Source organism: Camelus ferus, chromosome 5 (genome assembly GCF_009834535.1).
Source record: "Camelus ferus isolate YT-003-E chromosome 5, BCGSAC_Cfer_1.0, whole genome shotgun sequence".
NCBI lineage: Eukaryota > Metazoa > Chordata > Mammalia > Artiodactyla > Camelidae > Camelus > Camelus ferus.
In genome coordinates this window covers 60,770,943-60,783,252 of record NC_045700.1, presented here as the reverse complement: position 1 = coordinate 60,783,252, position 12,310 = coordinate 60,770,943, and the positions used below count along the sequence as shown (strand labels likewise).

The window sequence follows — 12,310 nt, the reverse complement described above, 5'->3', positions numbered from 1 at the left end:
TAGTCTCTTGGCAGAGGAGGAAAAAATTAAATTGTCAAAACATAGTACCAACTCTATATAAAATAGATTAAAAAAACGAATTTCTTCTGTATAGTACAGGGAATTATATTCAATATCTTGTAGTTATCTATAATGAAAAAGAATATGAAAAGGAATATGTGTGTATATGTATGACTGATATATGCTGTACACCAGCAATTGACACATTGTGACTGACTATATGTCAATTGAAAAAAGAAGAAAACATCAAAACATGTCACTTCTACACTTTACTGTTAAAAGCAAGTTACACAGTCATTTCCTGAGTTCATCACAATGTGGATATATACTTCCTTCATGTTAGAAGAGCTAAAGCAAGTCTTAAGGCTAAGCCTGAATTCAGTGAGTAGGGAGGTATAACCCTTCCTTGGGGAGAGATAATAATTTAACAATAATATAATGTATCATATAGGGAGAGTATAGGAAGAAAATCAAACTTACCAACATAACATTCTCTCACTTCTTGTACTGCATAGGAGGATCCACTTGATAGGCCATGTTTTACACTTTTTCTTCTGAATGCAGAGAATCTTGACAATCTCTCACTCTTCTCCAGCCTCATACTATGCCTGTGGTTTCCTCTTCACTGTGCCTAGTCAATAAAGAATTTACATAACAAATACATATTTATCTATAGAGACAGCTACAAAAATACAAATATAAGTTCCTCCCAAATTATGATGTACCAAACATCACCTACGTGCATAGAGGAAACATATGAGAACTAGACATGTTACCTGATCTTAAGCAGCTTCTAATTTTATAAGGAAGTTAAAAATACAGATGCATCTATGATTCCAAGTAGATTGTGACAAATGCTTTTAAAAAAAAAAAATAGAAAATGCCATAACAACACAGTAAGAACCATTAATGTGCATACACAAAATTGGATCCACTGAACTCCCTCAATTTTCCTCATTTCCATCCCTAAACTTAATTACCATTTATCCTTATTGGTCTTCCTCCTGCTTACCTAAACCATTCTTTCTATCGAGACTTTTTTTTTCAATTCACATATAGTTGATTTATAATATTGTTAGATTCAGATGTCCAGCTTAGTGATTCATTATTTTTGCAGATTAGATTCCATTATAGGTTATTACAGATAATAGGTATAATTCCTTGTGTTACACATTATATCCTTGTTATTTATCTATTTTATATATAGTTGTTTATATCTGTTAATTCCGTACCCCTAGTTTGCCCCTTTCCCCTTTGGTATCCACAAGTTTGTTTTCTATGTCTATGGGCCTATTTCTGTTTTGCTATATATATATATATAAGTTGTATTATTTTTTAGATTCCATGTATAAGTGATATATAGTTTTTGGCCTTTTCTGTATGACTTATTTCACTAAGCATGATATCCTCTAGGTCCATCCACATTGCTACAAATGGCAGTATTTTATTTTCTTTCATGGCTGAGTAATATTCCATTGCATATATAAACACCTGTTTTCTCAATCCAATGATCTGTTGATGGGCACTTGAGTTGCTTCCATATTGGCTATTGTAAATTGTTCTGCTGTGAACATTGAGATGCATGTATATTTCCAAATTAGTGTTTTTGTTTTTTCTAGATATATATCCAGGTACCCAGGAGTGGAATTGCTGAATTATATGGTATTTTTAGTTTTTAGTGGGGTTTTTTTTTTTTTTGCTTTAAACAATAAGTTTTAGTAAAAAATTATTTTTTAAGGAAACTCCATACTGTTTTTCATAGTGGCGGCACCAATTTACATTCCCACCCACAGTGCACGTGAGCTCCCTTTTCTTCACATCCTTTCCAACGTTTGTTATTTGTAGGCTTTTTGATGATGGCCATTCTGACAAGTGTGAGGTGATACCTCATTGTGGTTTTGATTTGCATTTCCATAGTAATTAGTGTTGTTGAGCCTCTTTTCATGTGCCTGTTGGCCATATGTATGTCTTTGGGAACATGTCTATTCAGGTCTTCTACCCATTTTTTGATTGAGTTGTTTGTTTTTTTGATAGTGAGTTTTATGAGCTGTTTATGTATTTAAGATATTATCCTTATCCTTTGTATCATTTGAAAATATTTTTACCCATCCTGTAGGTTGTCTTTTAATTTTGTTGATGGTTTCCTTTGCTGTGCAAAAGCATTTAACTAGGTCCCATTTGTTTTTCTTTTAATTTTTTAAACAGTTTTTTTGAGTTATAATCATTTTACAATGTGTCAAATTCCAGTGTAGAGCACAATTTTTCAGTTATACGTAAACATACGTATATTCATTGTCACATTTTTTCTTCACTGTGAGTTACCACAAGATCTTGTATATATTTCCCTGTACTATACAGTATAATCTTGTTTATCTGTTCTACATTTTGAAATCCCAGTCTGTCCCTTCCCACCCCTTTCCCCTTTGGCAACCACAAGTTTGTATTCTATGTCTATGAGTCTGTTTCTGTTTTGTATTTATGTTTTGTTTTGTTTTGTTTTGTTTTTTAGATTCCACATATGGGTGATCTCATATGGTATTTTTCTTTCTCTTTCTGGCTTACTTCACTTAGAATGACATTCTCCAGGAATATCCATGTTGCTGCAAATGGCGTTATGTTGTCGGTTTTTATGGCTGAATGGTATTCCATTGTATAAATATACCACATCTTCTTTATCCTCATCTGTTGATGGACATTTAGGCTGTTTCCATGTCTTCACTGTTGTAAATAGTGCTGCTGTGAACATTGGGGTGCAGGTGTCATTTTGAAGTAGGGTTCCTTCTGGATATATGCCCAGGAGTGGGATTCCTGGGTCATGGTAAGTCTATTCCTAGTCTTTTGAGGAATCTCCATACTGTTTTCCACAGTGACTGCACCAAACTGCATTCCCACCAGCAGTGTAGGAGGGTTCCCTTTTCTCCACAGCCTCTCCAGCATTTGTCATTTGTGGATTTTTGAATGGTGGCCATTCAACTGGTGTGAGGTGATACCTCATTGTAGTTTTGATTTGCATTTCTCTGATAATTAGTGATATTGAGCATTTTTTCATGTGCCTATTGATCATTTGTATGTCTTCCTTGGAATTGCTTGTTTAGGTCTTCTGCCCATTGAGCTGTTCATGTATTTAGGATATTATCCTTATACTTTGTATCATTTGAAAATATTTTTTTCCCATTCTGTAGGTTGTCTTTTAACTTTGTTGATGGTTTCCTTTGCTGTGTAAAAGCTTTTAACTAGGTCCCTCTTGTTTATTTTTGTTTTTATTTCTTTTGCCTTAAGAGACAGATCCAAAAAATATTGCTCTCATTTATGTCAAAGAGTGCTCTGCCTATGTTCTCTTCTAGGAGTTTATGGTTTCAGATCTTACATTTAGATCTTTAATCCATTTTGAGTTTATTTTTTTTGTATGGTATGCAGAAATGTTCCAATATCATTGTTTTACATTTTAGCTGTCCAGTTGTACCAACACCTCTTATTGAAGAGACTATCTTTTCTCTATTGTATATTTTTGCCTCCTTTGTCATAGATTAAACCCATAGGTGCATGGGTTTATTTCTGGGTTCTCTATTCTGTTGCATTGATCTATATGTCTATTTTTGTGTCAATACCATGCAGTTTTGATTATTGTAGCTCTGTAGAATTGACTGAAGTCCGGGAGGATGACAACTTGAGCTTTCTTCTTTTTCCTCAGGATTGCTTTGTCAATTGGGGGTCTTTTGTGGTTCCATATAAATTTTAGGATTATTTGTTCTAGTTCTGTGAAAAGTATCTTGGGTATTTTGATGAGTATTCCATTAAATCTGTAGACTGCTTTGGGTAGTATGGACATTTTAACATTATTAATTCTTCCAATTCAAGAGCATAGGACAGCTTTCTATTTCTTTGTATCATCTTCAGTTTTCTTCATTAGTATTTTATAGTTTTCAGAGTACAGCTCTTTCACATCTTGGTTAAGTTTATTCCTAGGTTTTTTTTTTTTAATGTGATTTTTAAACAGGATTTTTTTTTACTTTCTTTTTCTGTTATTTTATTATTAGTGAATAGAAACACAACCAATTTGTGAATATAGTTATTGTATCCTGCAACATTGCTGAATTCATTTATTTCTGATAGTTTTGAATGGAGACGCTAAGTTTCTCTATTTAGAGCATCATATCTGCAAAACGTGACATTCTTACATGTTCCCTTTCAATGTGGATATCTTTTATTTCCTTCTCTACTCTAATTGCTCTAGGATTCTCAATACTGTGTTAAATAGAAGTGGCAAGAGTGGGCATCCTTGTCTTGTTCCTGAATTTAGCAGGAAGGCTTTCAGCTTTTCACTATTATTGAGTATGTTGGCTGTGGATTTGTTGTAAATCATTTTTATTATGTTCCTTCTATACCTGTTTTGATTTTCTATCATGAAAGGGTGTTGAATTTTTTCAAATGCTTTTGCTGCATCTATTGAGATCATGTGATTTTTATTCTTCCTTTTATTACTATAGTGTATCAAATTGATTTTGTGAATGTTGAACCATTCTTGTGACCCTGGAATAAATCCAACTTGATTATGGTGTAAGATCCTTTTTATGTGTTGTTGGATTCAGTTTCTAATATTTTGTTGACGATGTTTGCACCTATATTCAGCAAAGATATTGGCTTGTAATTTTCAGGGGTTTTTTTTCTTTTGTTTCTTTGTCTGGTTTTGGTATCAGGATAATGGTGGCCTTGTAGAGTGAATTTGGGAGTGTTCCCTTCTCTTCAAGTTTTTCGAATAGTTTGAGAAGCATAGATGTAAATTCTTTATGTGTTTAGTAGAATTATCCTGTAAAGCCATCCGGTCCTGGACTTTTGCTTGCTGGGTTGTTTTTTTTTTTTTTTTTTTTTTTAATTATAAATTCAAGTTTACTTCTGGTGATCTATCTGTTCAAATTGTCTGTTTCATTTTGACTTAGTCTTTGCAGGTTGTATGTTTGTAGAAAAGTGTCCAATTCTTCTAGGTTGTATAATTTGTTGGCATAGAACTATTCATAATACTCTCTGGTGATTTTTTGTATCTCTGTGGTATCAGTTGTTATTTCTTCTCTTCTTATTCATTTCCTACTTTATTGATTTGGGTCCTCTCTTTTCTTTTTGGTGAGCCTGGCTGAAGATTTATCAATTTGGTTATCTTTTCAAAACACCAGCTCTTGGTTCCATCTATCTTTTCTGTTTTTTTTTTTTTTATTCTCTATTTTATTTATTTCCTCTTTGATCTTTATTATTTCCTTCCTTCTGCTGACTTTAGGCTTTGTTTATTCTTTTTCTTATGTTTTTAGGTAGTAGGTTAGGTTGTTTGAGACTTTTCTTATTTCTTAAGGAAGGATTGTATTGCTATAAACTTCACTCCTAGAACTTCTTTTGCTGTATAACATCGATTTCAGAGTGTTGTGTTTCATTTTCACTTGTCTTGAGGTATTTTCTGATTTCTTCTTTGATTTTATCATTGACTTTATTTTTTTTAGTAGCCTGTTGTTTAGTCTTTATGTGTTTGCTCTTTTCTCATTTTTTTTTATCACAACTCTTGATTCCATTCCCTTCTTCCTCTCCAGAGTGAGATTTATCATTTCTTCCCTTTCTCCCATAGTTTTAGTCACCTTTCCATTAGTGTGTTTTCTTCATTTCACCACTGAACCCAATTTTTTTGCCATCAAAAATAACCTCTTTTCCTGAACATGTCTATATTTCATTATTTCACTTTCCTTTTAGTTCTAAAGCTTCTTGGGGAAGAAATCTCTTAGTACCTCATAACCTCAAACCACTGCAATCTGCCTTTGTCCATCATTCTTTTATTACTGTTTTCAAATTAAAAGAGCCTTGTAATGGTTGAATCCAATAATTTGTATAAATGTTCTTCACTAAGGCTGTTGACCACTTCCTATATCTTTAAGGATTCTTTTACTTTGAGATATCTCCTCTAATCTCAATGTGCATATTCTCTTTAAAAAATCTATTCCCATGCAATTATTATTCAAATATTATTTAAATATTATATTTTTCAAATATGATTTAAATGTTGATGATTTCTATGGACCCATATTTCTATTTCCCATGTGAACATCCAGAATGTAATTAAAACTTAATATGTTGAAAAATGACCCAAACAGTATTCTCTAATTTGATTAATGGGTTCATGATCCCTTCCAATCAAGAAACCCAAAAGTCTCAGTGGACTTTTTCATCTTCATACTTAGACAACTAAAGAGTAACTATTATTTTTCCATTTTACTAAAACATGTCTTTTAATTCTTTCTGTTCCTCTCTGTCCTTCCTATGATAGTATCTGCAGTAATTAATAATGTCTGCCATATAACTAGATCATCAATAAATATTTTTTGAATAGATTAACTGTCTACTGCTTTTGAATGATGTTTCTTCCATATGGAATGTCCTTCCTTTGTTCTACTTATGAAACAGCTTAATTCACACTTGGTGTATAAAATGTTCTCTGACTCTTTAATGAAGAGATACCCATTCCTCTGTGTCCCCATAGTACTTTGTTAATACCTCTATGATAGGTAAAAGTTACATACCATTTATGTCATATTAATGTTGCTCTCTGTTTTCATATTATTTCCTCATTAGACAGTTAAGTTATCAACGATAGGCATCAGTGTTATATATATATATTTTATCCTCATAATCCTTACAATGCTTAGATAAATCTGCATGGTTGGATGTTTGGATGGTTGTGGTATTACTAAAAGCTTCACACAGGGGATAAAATTTGAACAGGGCTTTAGAAATGGATTATAGTCTGGTATGATGAGAATGGCATTCTGATTAGACTGCAAGTACAGAGTATTCTCTAAGAATACACGAGAAGATCAACTCAGATAAGATATAGGGATACTTTGGAGGAAGGATTAATGGCACATAAAGTTGGAGATCAGACCAGAGATGATTACAGGGTGCACTGAATGACAGACTAGTGTATTTATTATATTTTCCCCTCTGGGCAGAGGTAAGCTATATATGGTTTGTGTGCAGAGAGGAGTAGCTTATTCAGATTTATAACTATAGGGAGATTACTATGATGTCAGTATGTCTTACGGAATGGAATATAGGCTGCAAAAGCTATTAGGAAGATATTGCAAAAGTCCAGAAAGGAATAAATGTGTAAATGACAAATGAAAAAATAAAAGTATGGTAGGAGACACATTATAAAGGTACCATCCTAAGGACTGAGGAATGTGACTGCTACAGGATAAGGGAGAGAGAAGATAAACTAAGGTTTCAAGCCTGGGTGGCAGACGGGATGCTTCTGCTTTTAACAAGAGATTGGAAATATAAGAGGAAGCATAAATTTGTAGGAGAAGATTATGAGTTCAATTTTGGACATAGTGAATTTGAAGAACAAATCTGAATTTGAGCTTGAATATCAGCACTTATTTAAACTCTTTATATTAGGATTGCCTACTTTTTCCTATTAAATGACTTAAGGAACTGTCACTTTGTAACATATTCAAGACCAAATTCTCCTGCTAACAGCAGCCTTCAATGAATGACTGCCATTTTCACGGATGGGAAGTTGCCATCCAAGTGTAATCTAATAGTTGAAGCATAAAGCACCACTACCAATGAAGTAAACAGCCAAATTAAAACAAGACATAAGAATTGTAACCTTAAGAATTTTAAATAGAAGAAAAGTCATGCTTCAGGAGTATTCCTTATATAATATGCAGTAGTGTTAAGAACTGAGTAAATGGAAAAAAATCAGTTCCCCCAAATTGATTAAAATTATATTTTCACAGGTTTTCCACTAAACAATATGGTGACTGATGCCCATTTCCTATACTTTATATCTTTTGAAATATATTAATTTTCCCTGATGTGAAAAATGGCATTCAAAAACAAGATGATAGGGAGAGATGACATCTTTATTATTCTGTCATATAAAACTAGTTCTTCACTCTCTTCAAGGTCTGTTTCTTTCTAAAAGTGACAGTCTGATGCATTCTATTATCAGATTCTAAGTAGCCTTGATAAAGCATCAATAAATTTATCCTTACAACTGAAAATAAAAAGGAATTCTATAAATGCATACCTAGGAAAAATGTGAGAGGATGATCATCAGAATGACTATATTTGTCAGACAATTTTAAAAGACCTTTACTCTGTGTTTCCTGTGCATTACTGAAATTGTGCCTGTGATTAAATAGTGGGTATATAGCTTCTACCAAAAGACGTTTCCACTACTGAGTGAAGGTTTAGTATGACCTACTTTTTCAAAGTATTACCTAGATCAGAAATATTTAAACATTTCCTCCAAGGAAAGTTACTCAACCTAGTATAAAATGAAATGTGTATATAGATATGCATTAGAAATTTTATTATATATAATAAAATACATAAAATAATAAAATCTCTAGTACATGTCTTTCTGCTGCATATATGTATATATAGCATACACATATATACACCATCCATATATAGCAAGTCTGCTATATATAGATATATGTGATAAATTGCAGATACCTATATATAGGGGTGTGTGTGTGTGTATATATATATATATATATAGTGTGTGTGTGTGTGTATGGATCTTTGTGCTTACTTGAATTCTCTCTATGCTATATGAACACAAAGTTCCATAAATGAAAATTTCAACAGCTGACTCAAGGGAATTTGGAGTTTAGTGAATATGTTCAATTTTGTGCATTGAATCATTTAATACTGAGTATGTGAGTCACAATAAACTCAGCCAAAGCTTGGTTTGATTGATGCTTCAGTGAGTTTCCAATCGTTGGAAGGAAATGATTAGATTGTTGAGGGAAAAAAAGGTTAATATACAAAAAGATAAGTAATAGTATTTATTAAATGCCAGTTGCTCAGCTCCTGCTGTAACTTAGGTTACATAGAGCACCTAACAGTGTAGTTCAGAAAAACATTTGTTAGCGTGAATGTTCCCCCCAAATAGTCCTTCCTAGCATGTTATATTTCAAAGTCTATTGTGAAGACTCTTTTCAGATTCAAAGCCTTAAATTCTCAAGCCCAACTCAACAGAGGTGGTCAGGAAGGCAAAGGCTCGTAGCCTTTCCCCAGCTGTTCCTCTCTGGTCTGCCTAGAGAGCAGGCTTTCTCTGGGGAATCGGGGAGACAGGGGTGGAAAGTAGGCAGAGACAAAATTCGTCTTGCCTTAAAATGCCAGATGAGGAAATTTAACCTGTGATATCTTAGTGCTATTGTATAGAAAATGTTAAGAGTTAGGTAAAAATAATTTTTTAAAACAAACGAATTCACAAGTAGGAAGTTTGGAACTTAAGCAATTCATGTGGCCAGGAAACGTCACATTTATTATCACAAGGCAAAGAACTCAGAGTTAGCTGCACTTACGTTGACTTGCTCTCTGTAAGCACGCTCTCCTTGTCCTTTGTGAGCACGGGGAACCACAGATACTAGTATGGGCTGTAGGAATAGTTCCATGGAATTAAAGAAACTCTATACCAAACTTAACTGACTCTGATTGGCCTAATAGATTAATGACTTCTTAGTACTTCTGATTATCTTAGTAGATGACTAAAAGCTGAAAAGACTTCTATGGTATATGATTGCAAGAAGCAGTTCTATAGGGAAATGAGATGAAATCTCTTTGAACTCAAAGAATCTTCAGAGGATGTGGACTAAACTCTGAGGCATGTAAATCAAATAATGCCTTACTCTCAACGTACTTTTTATATTATGGTGTAGACAAAATAGTACTGCTGTCCCGTATAAAGACACCAAGTGCCTCATGTCCCTTTTTCCCCTGCTCCTTGTTCCCATGTGATACATTGTTTACTGAGTATAATCTGGCCGTGTCAATCACCTTCAATTTTTTTTTCCTGAAAATTCTGTTACTGAATAATTATTCTAAATGTTTTTATTCTATCAGTTTCCACCTCTTCCCACAGTAAGTCTCATTCTCACAATATGGGAACATTTTCCCACATTCTCTGATCTATATCTTGAAGGCCAGGATGATGTAACCATATGGTGAAAACTTCGAAAGTTTTTTTGAGAACTTGGTGGAGAGAAAGATGTTCGCTTTCTAAAGACAGGAATCTCAATATTGTTCCTATCACAGCTCTGAATTTCTATAAAGCATATGAAGCCTTCCCTTTAGTTACATAAGTGTATCATGAAAATACCCTTTATCAGTCCCATATCAACATATTTTTGAAATAACTTTTCTTGACTTCCCTAGATATACTTTTCTTTTCAGAACTATCACATCTGTTAAAACATAACCTTGTTCTTCGCTATTCCCACCTTCAAACACATTGCGTCCTGCTTCCTAACTTTTCCCTTCTCTTCTTCCTGATCCTATAAAACTTTTCTATTAAAATATCTCCTCTGATATTTTAGTCTGAAGTCAAGAAACATCTGAATATTTCCTTCTTCTTTTGAGTGTAGACCATCAATCGCTTTGCTTAATTGAAACTTGGAGTTTTCTCACAATGTCTCACAAGTAGTTCTCACAAGTGGAAGCCATTCATTTTTCTTTTCTCTGTGTGAAGGTAATGGGATAAATTTACAGTATTTTTGCTCCACCTTACCTTATTCCAGACCACTTGTCTCATGCTACCCTAGAGCAGTCCACCCTGATTTAAAGCAAAGCTTCTATTCATTTCAACTTAATCCTAATTTAATCAACAAACTAAGCTATGTCTTTCCTGATTTTTGGAAGACTGAGTGCCTACTTAACAGTTATCTTCTCTCCACTATTTCTATCATCCTGAGAAAATCTCAAGATAGTCTACCTAATTAATTAACGTCAGTCTTCTATTCCTTGTATTCCTATGACGAAACTGAAAGCCATTTTGGAAACCAGTTCACATGACCCCACCGTGAACATTTGTTCCCAGCTAAAACACTAATACTTCTTGAATGTAAACTGTGAAATTCTCATCTCTGCCTACAATATACTTTCTTAGCTTTCCATTTCTCCAGAACTCCTACTCCATCTTAATCTGTCCTTCATCAGAAGTCTTCACCAGAAGTCCTTAATACTCACGTAGTTCATCTTCTCCATGTTGGAATTACTTCTTATCTTCTGCAACAGAACCCCATGATGAACTGTTTCACCCACTGTTGCCTGGAACCTGAATCCTGATGTGTTCCTCTACCTTCTATCCCACCTCTTGTCAACCTCCAACCTTATGTCAACTTAGGGACTGTCTGAACTTCAAGACTGTGTAAGCAGAAAAAGAAAATGAACAGGCTTTGAAATCTAACTTAAAGATTATGTAAGAAGAAAAAGAAAAAGAACTGGCTTAGAAATCTAACTTGGATCAGAATCTTACTTTACCACCCACTAGGTTTGTGATGTTGAGAGCTTCAGTTTTCTCATCTGTAAAGTGAAGATAACTCGTCTTATCACATTACAGGGTTTTTATGAAAGGGACATGATACGAATACCCTAGCACAAAGCAGACAATAAATGATGATTCTGCCTCACTTTCCAGTGTGAGAGAGACTATCACTTTTTAACTTTATCTCAATATTGATCCTTGGTTAACTCTTCTCATTCTCTATAATAATTTATTTCACTTTTTTTGCAAGATATAGGTGCAACATCAGGCTCCTGATTCTCAACATATGCAACATGTTCTTTTTTTTTTTTTTTTTAATCAGGAGAATATAGATCATGAGGTTGTGAACTGCCTAAATTTTTTTCCAAACAACTAGAGTCATCTATGCTGTCTCAGGGAAGAAGTAACTCCTTTCCAAAGCCAATCTCTCCATCTGTCACCTTGATCTTATCTTTTACCTCCTCTCAGATGATACTACTCTTATCAATTTTTTTTTTCTCTAGTATCATGAGTCTCTCATTTCTGGAGCTTTTCCCAGTCTACCAATTCACTTCATCCATTTAAAAAATTTTTTAAATAAAGGCTATATACATTTCCCCTCTCACCTCAGTATTGACATTCTTTTTTCAAACATCAAAAATGCCCTAGTGATGGGCAAACGGTAACACTAGGTCTTTATATCTGCAACTCTTGACACTGCTTCCCATAACCTATTCCTTGACAATACCTTCCTGTGACATCTACAGTACCTCCTTTCTGGGTCCTTTCCTCCTGTTTTGCTGACTGACCTTGTGTATGTCTTTACTAATTGCTCTTCTTCAGTTCCGCCATAACATTTCTCCAGATTGACTGACATTATGTAAAGAAATGGTAGGGTCCTGCCCATTTCTCATTAAGTAGGGTGGTTTTTAGAAAAAGTCACAACAAAATGGTTAAGCTGTTTCTATTTGACCACTCCCATCCACGCCCGAGCCACACCCAGTCTCTAGTGAGCCT

The 12,310-nt window shown here is 34.0% G+C and overlaps 1 protein-coding gene and 1 long non-coding RNA gene across 7 annotated transcripts in view; one reads left to right on the top strand and one right to left on the bottom strand.

The window, feature by feature from the left end:
- The window catches only part of SPAG16 (sperm associated antigen 16), a 779,129-nt gene that overhangs the window by 726,374 nt on the left and 40,445 nt on the right, over positions 1-12,310 (top strand). The gene's annotated exons all lie outside the window — the stretch shown is intronic.
- LOC116663713 overlaps positions 1-12,310 on the bottom strand; it is a 45,745-nt gene that overhangs the window by 1,023 nt on the left and 32,412 nt on the right. The window contains exon 3 of the long non-coding RNA XR_004320001.1: positions 481-631. This is a non-coding gene — a long non-coding RNA (uncharacterized LOC116663713). The remainder of the gene's footprint in view (positions 1-480; positions 632-12,310) is intronic.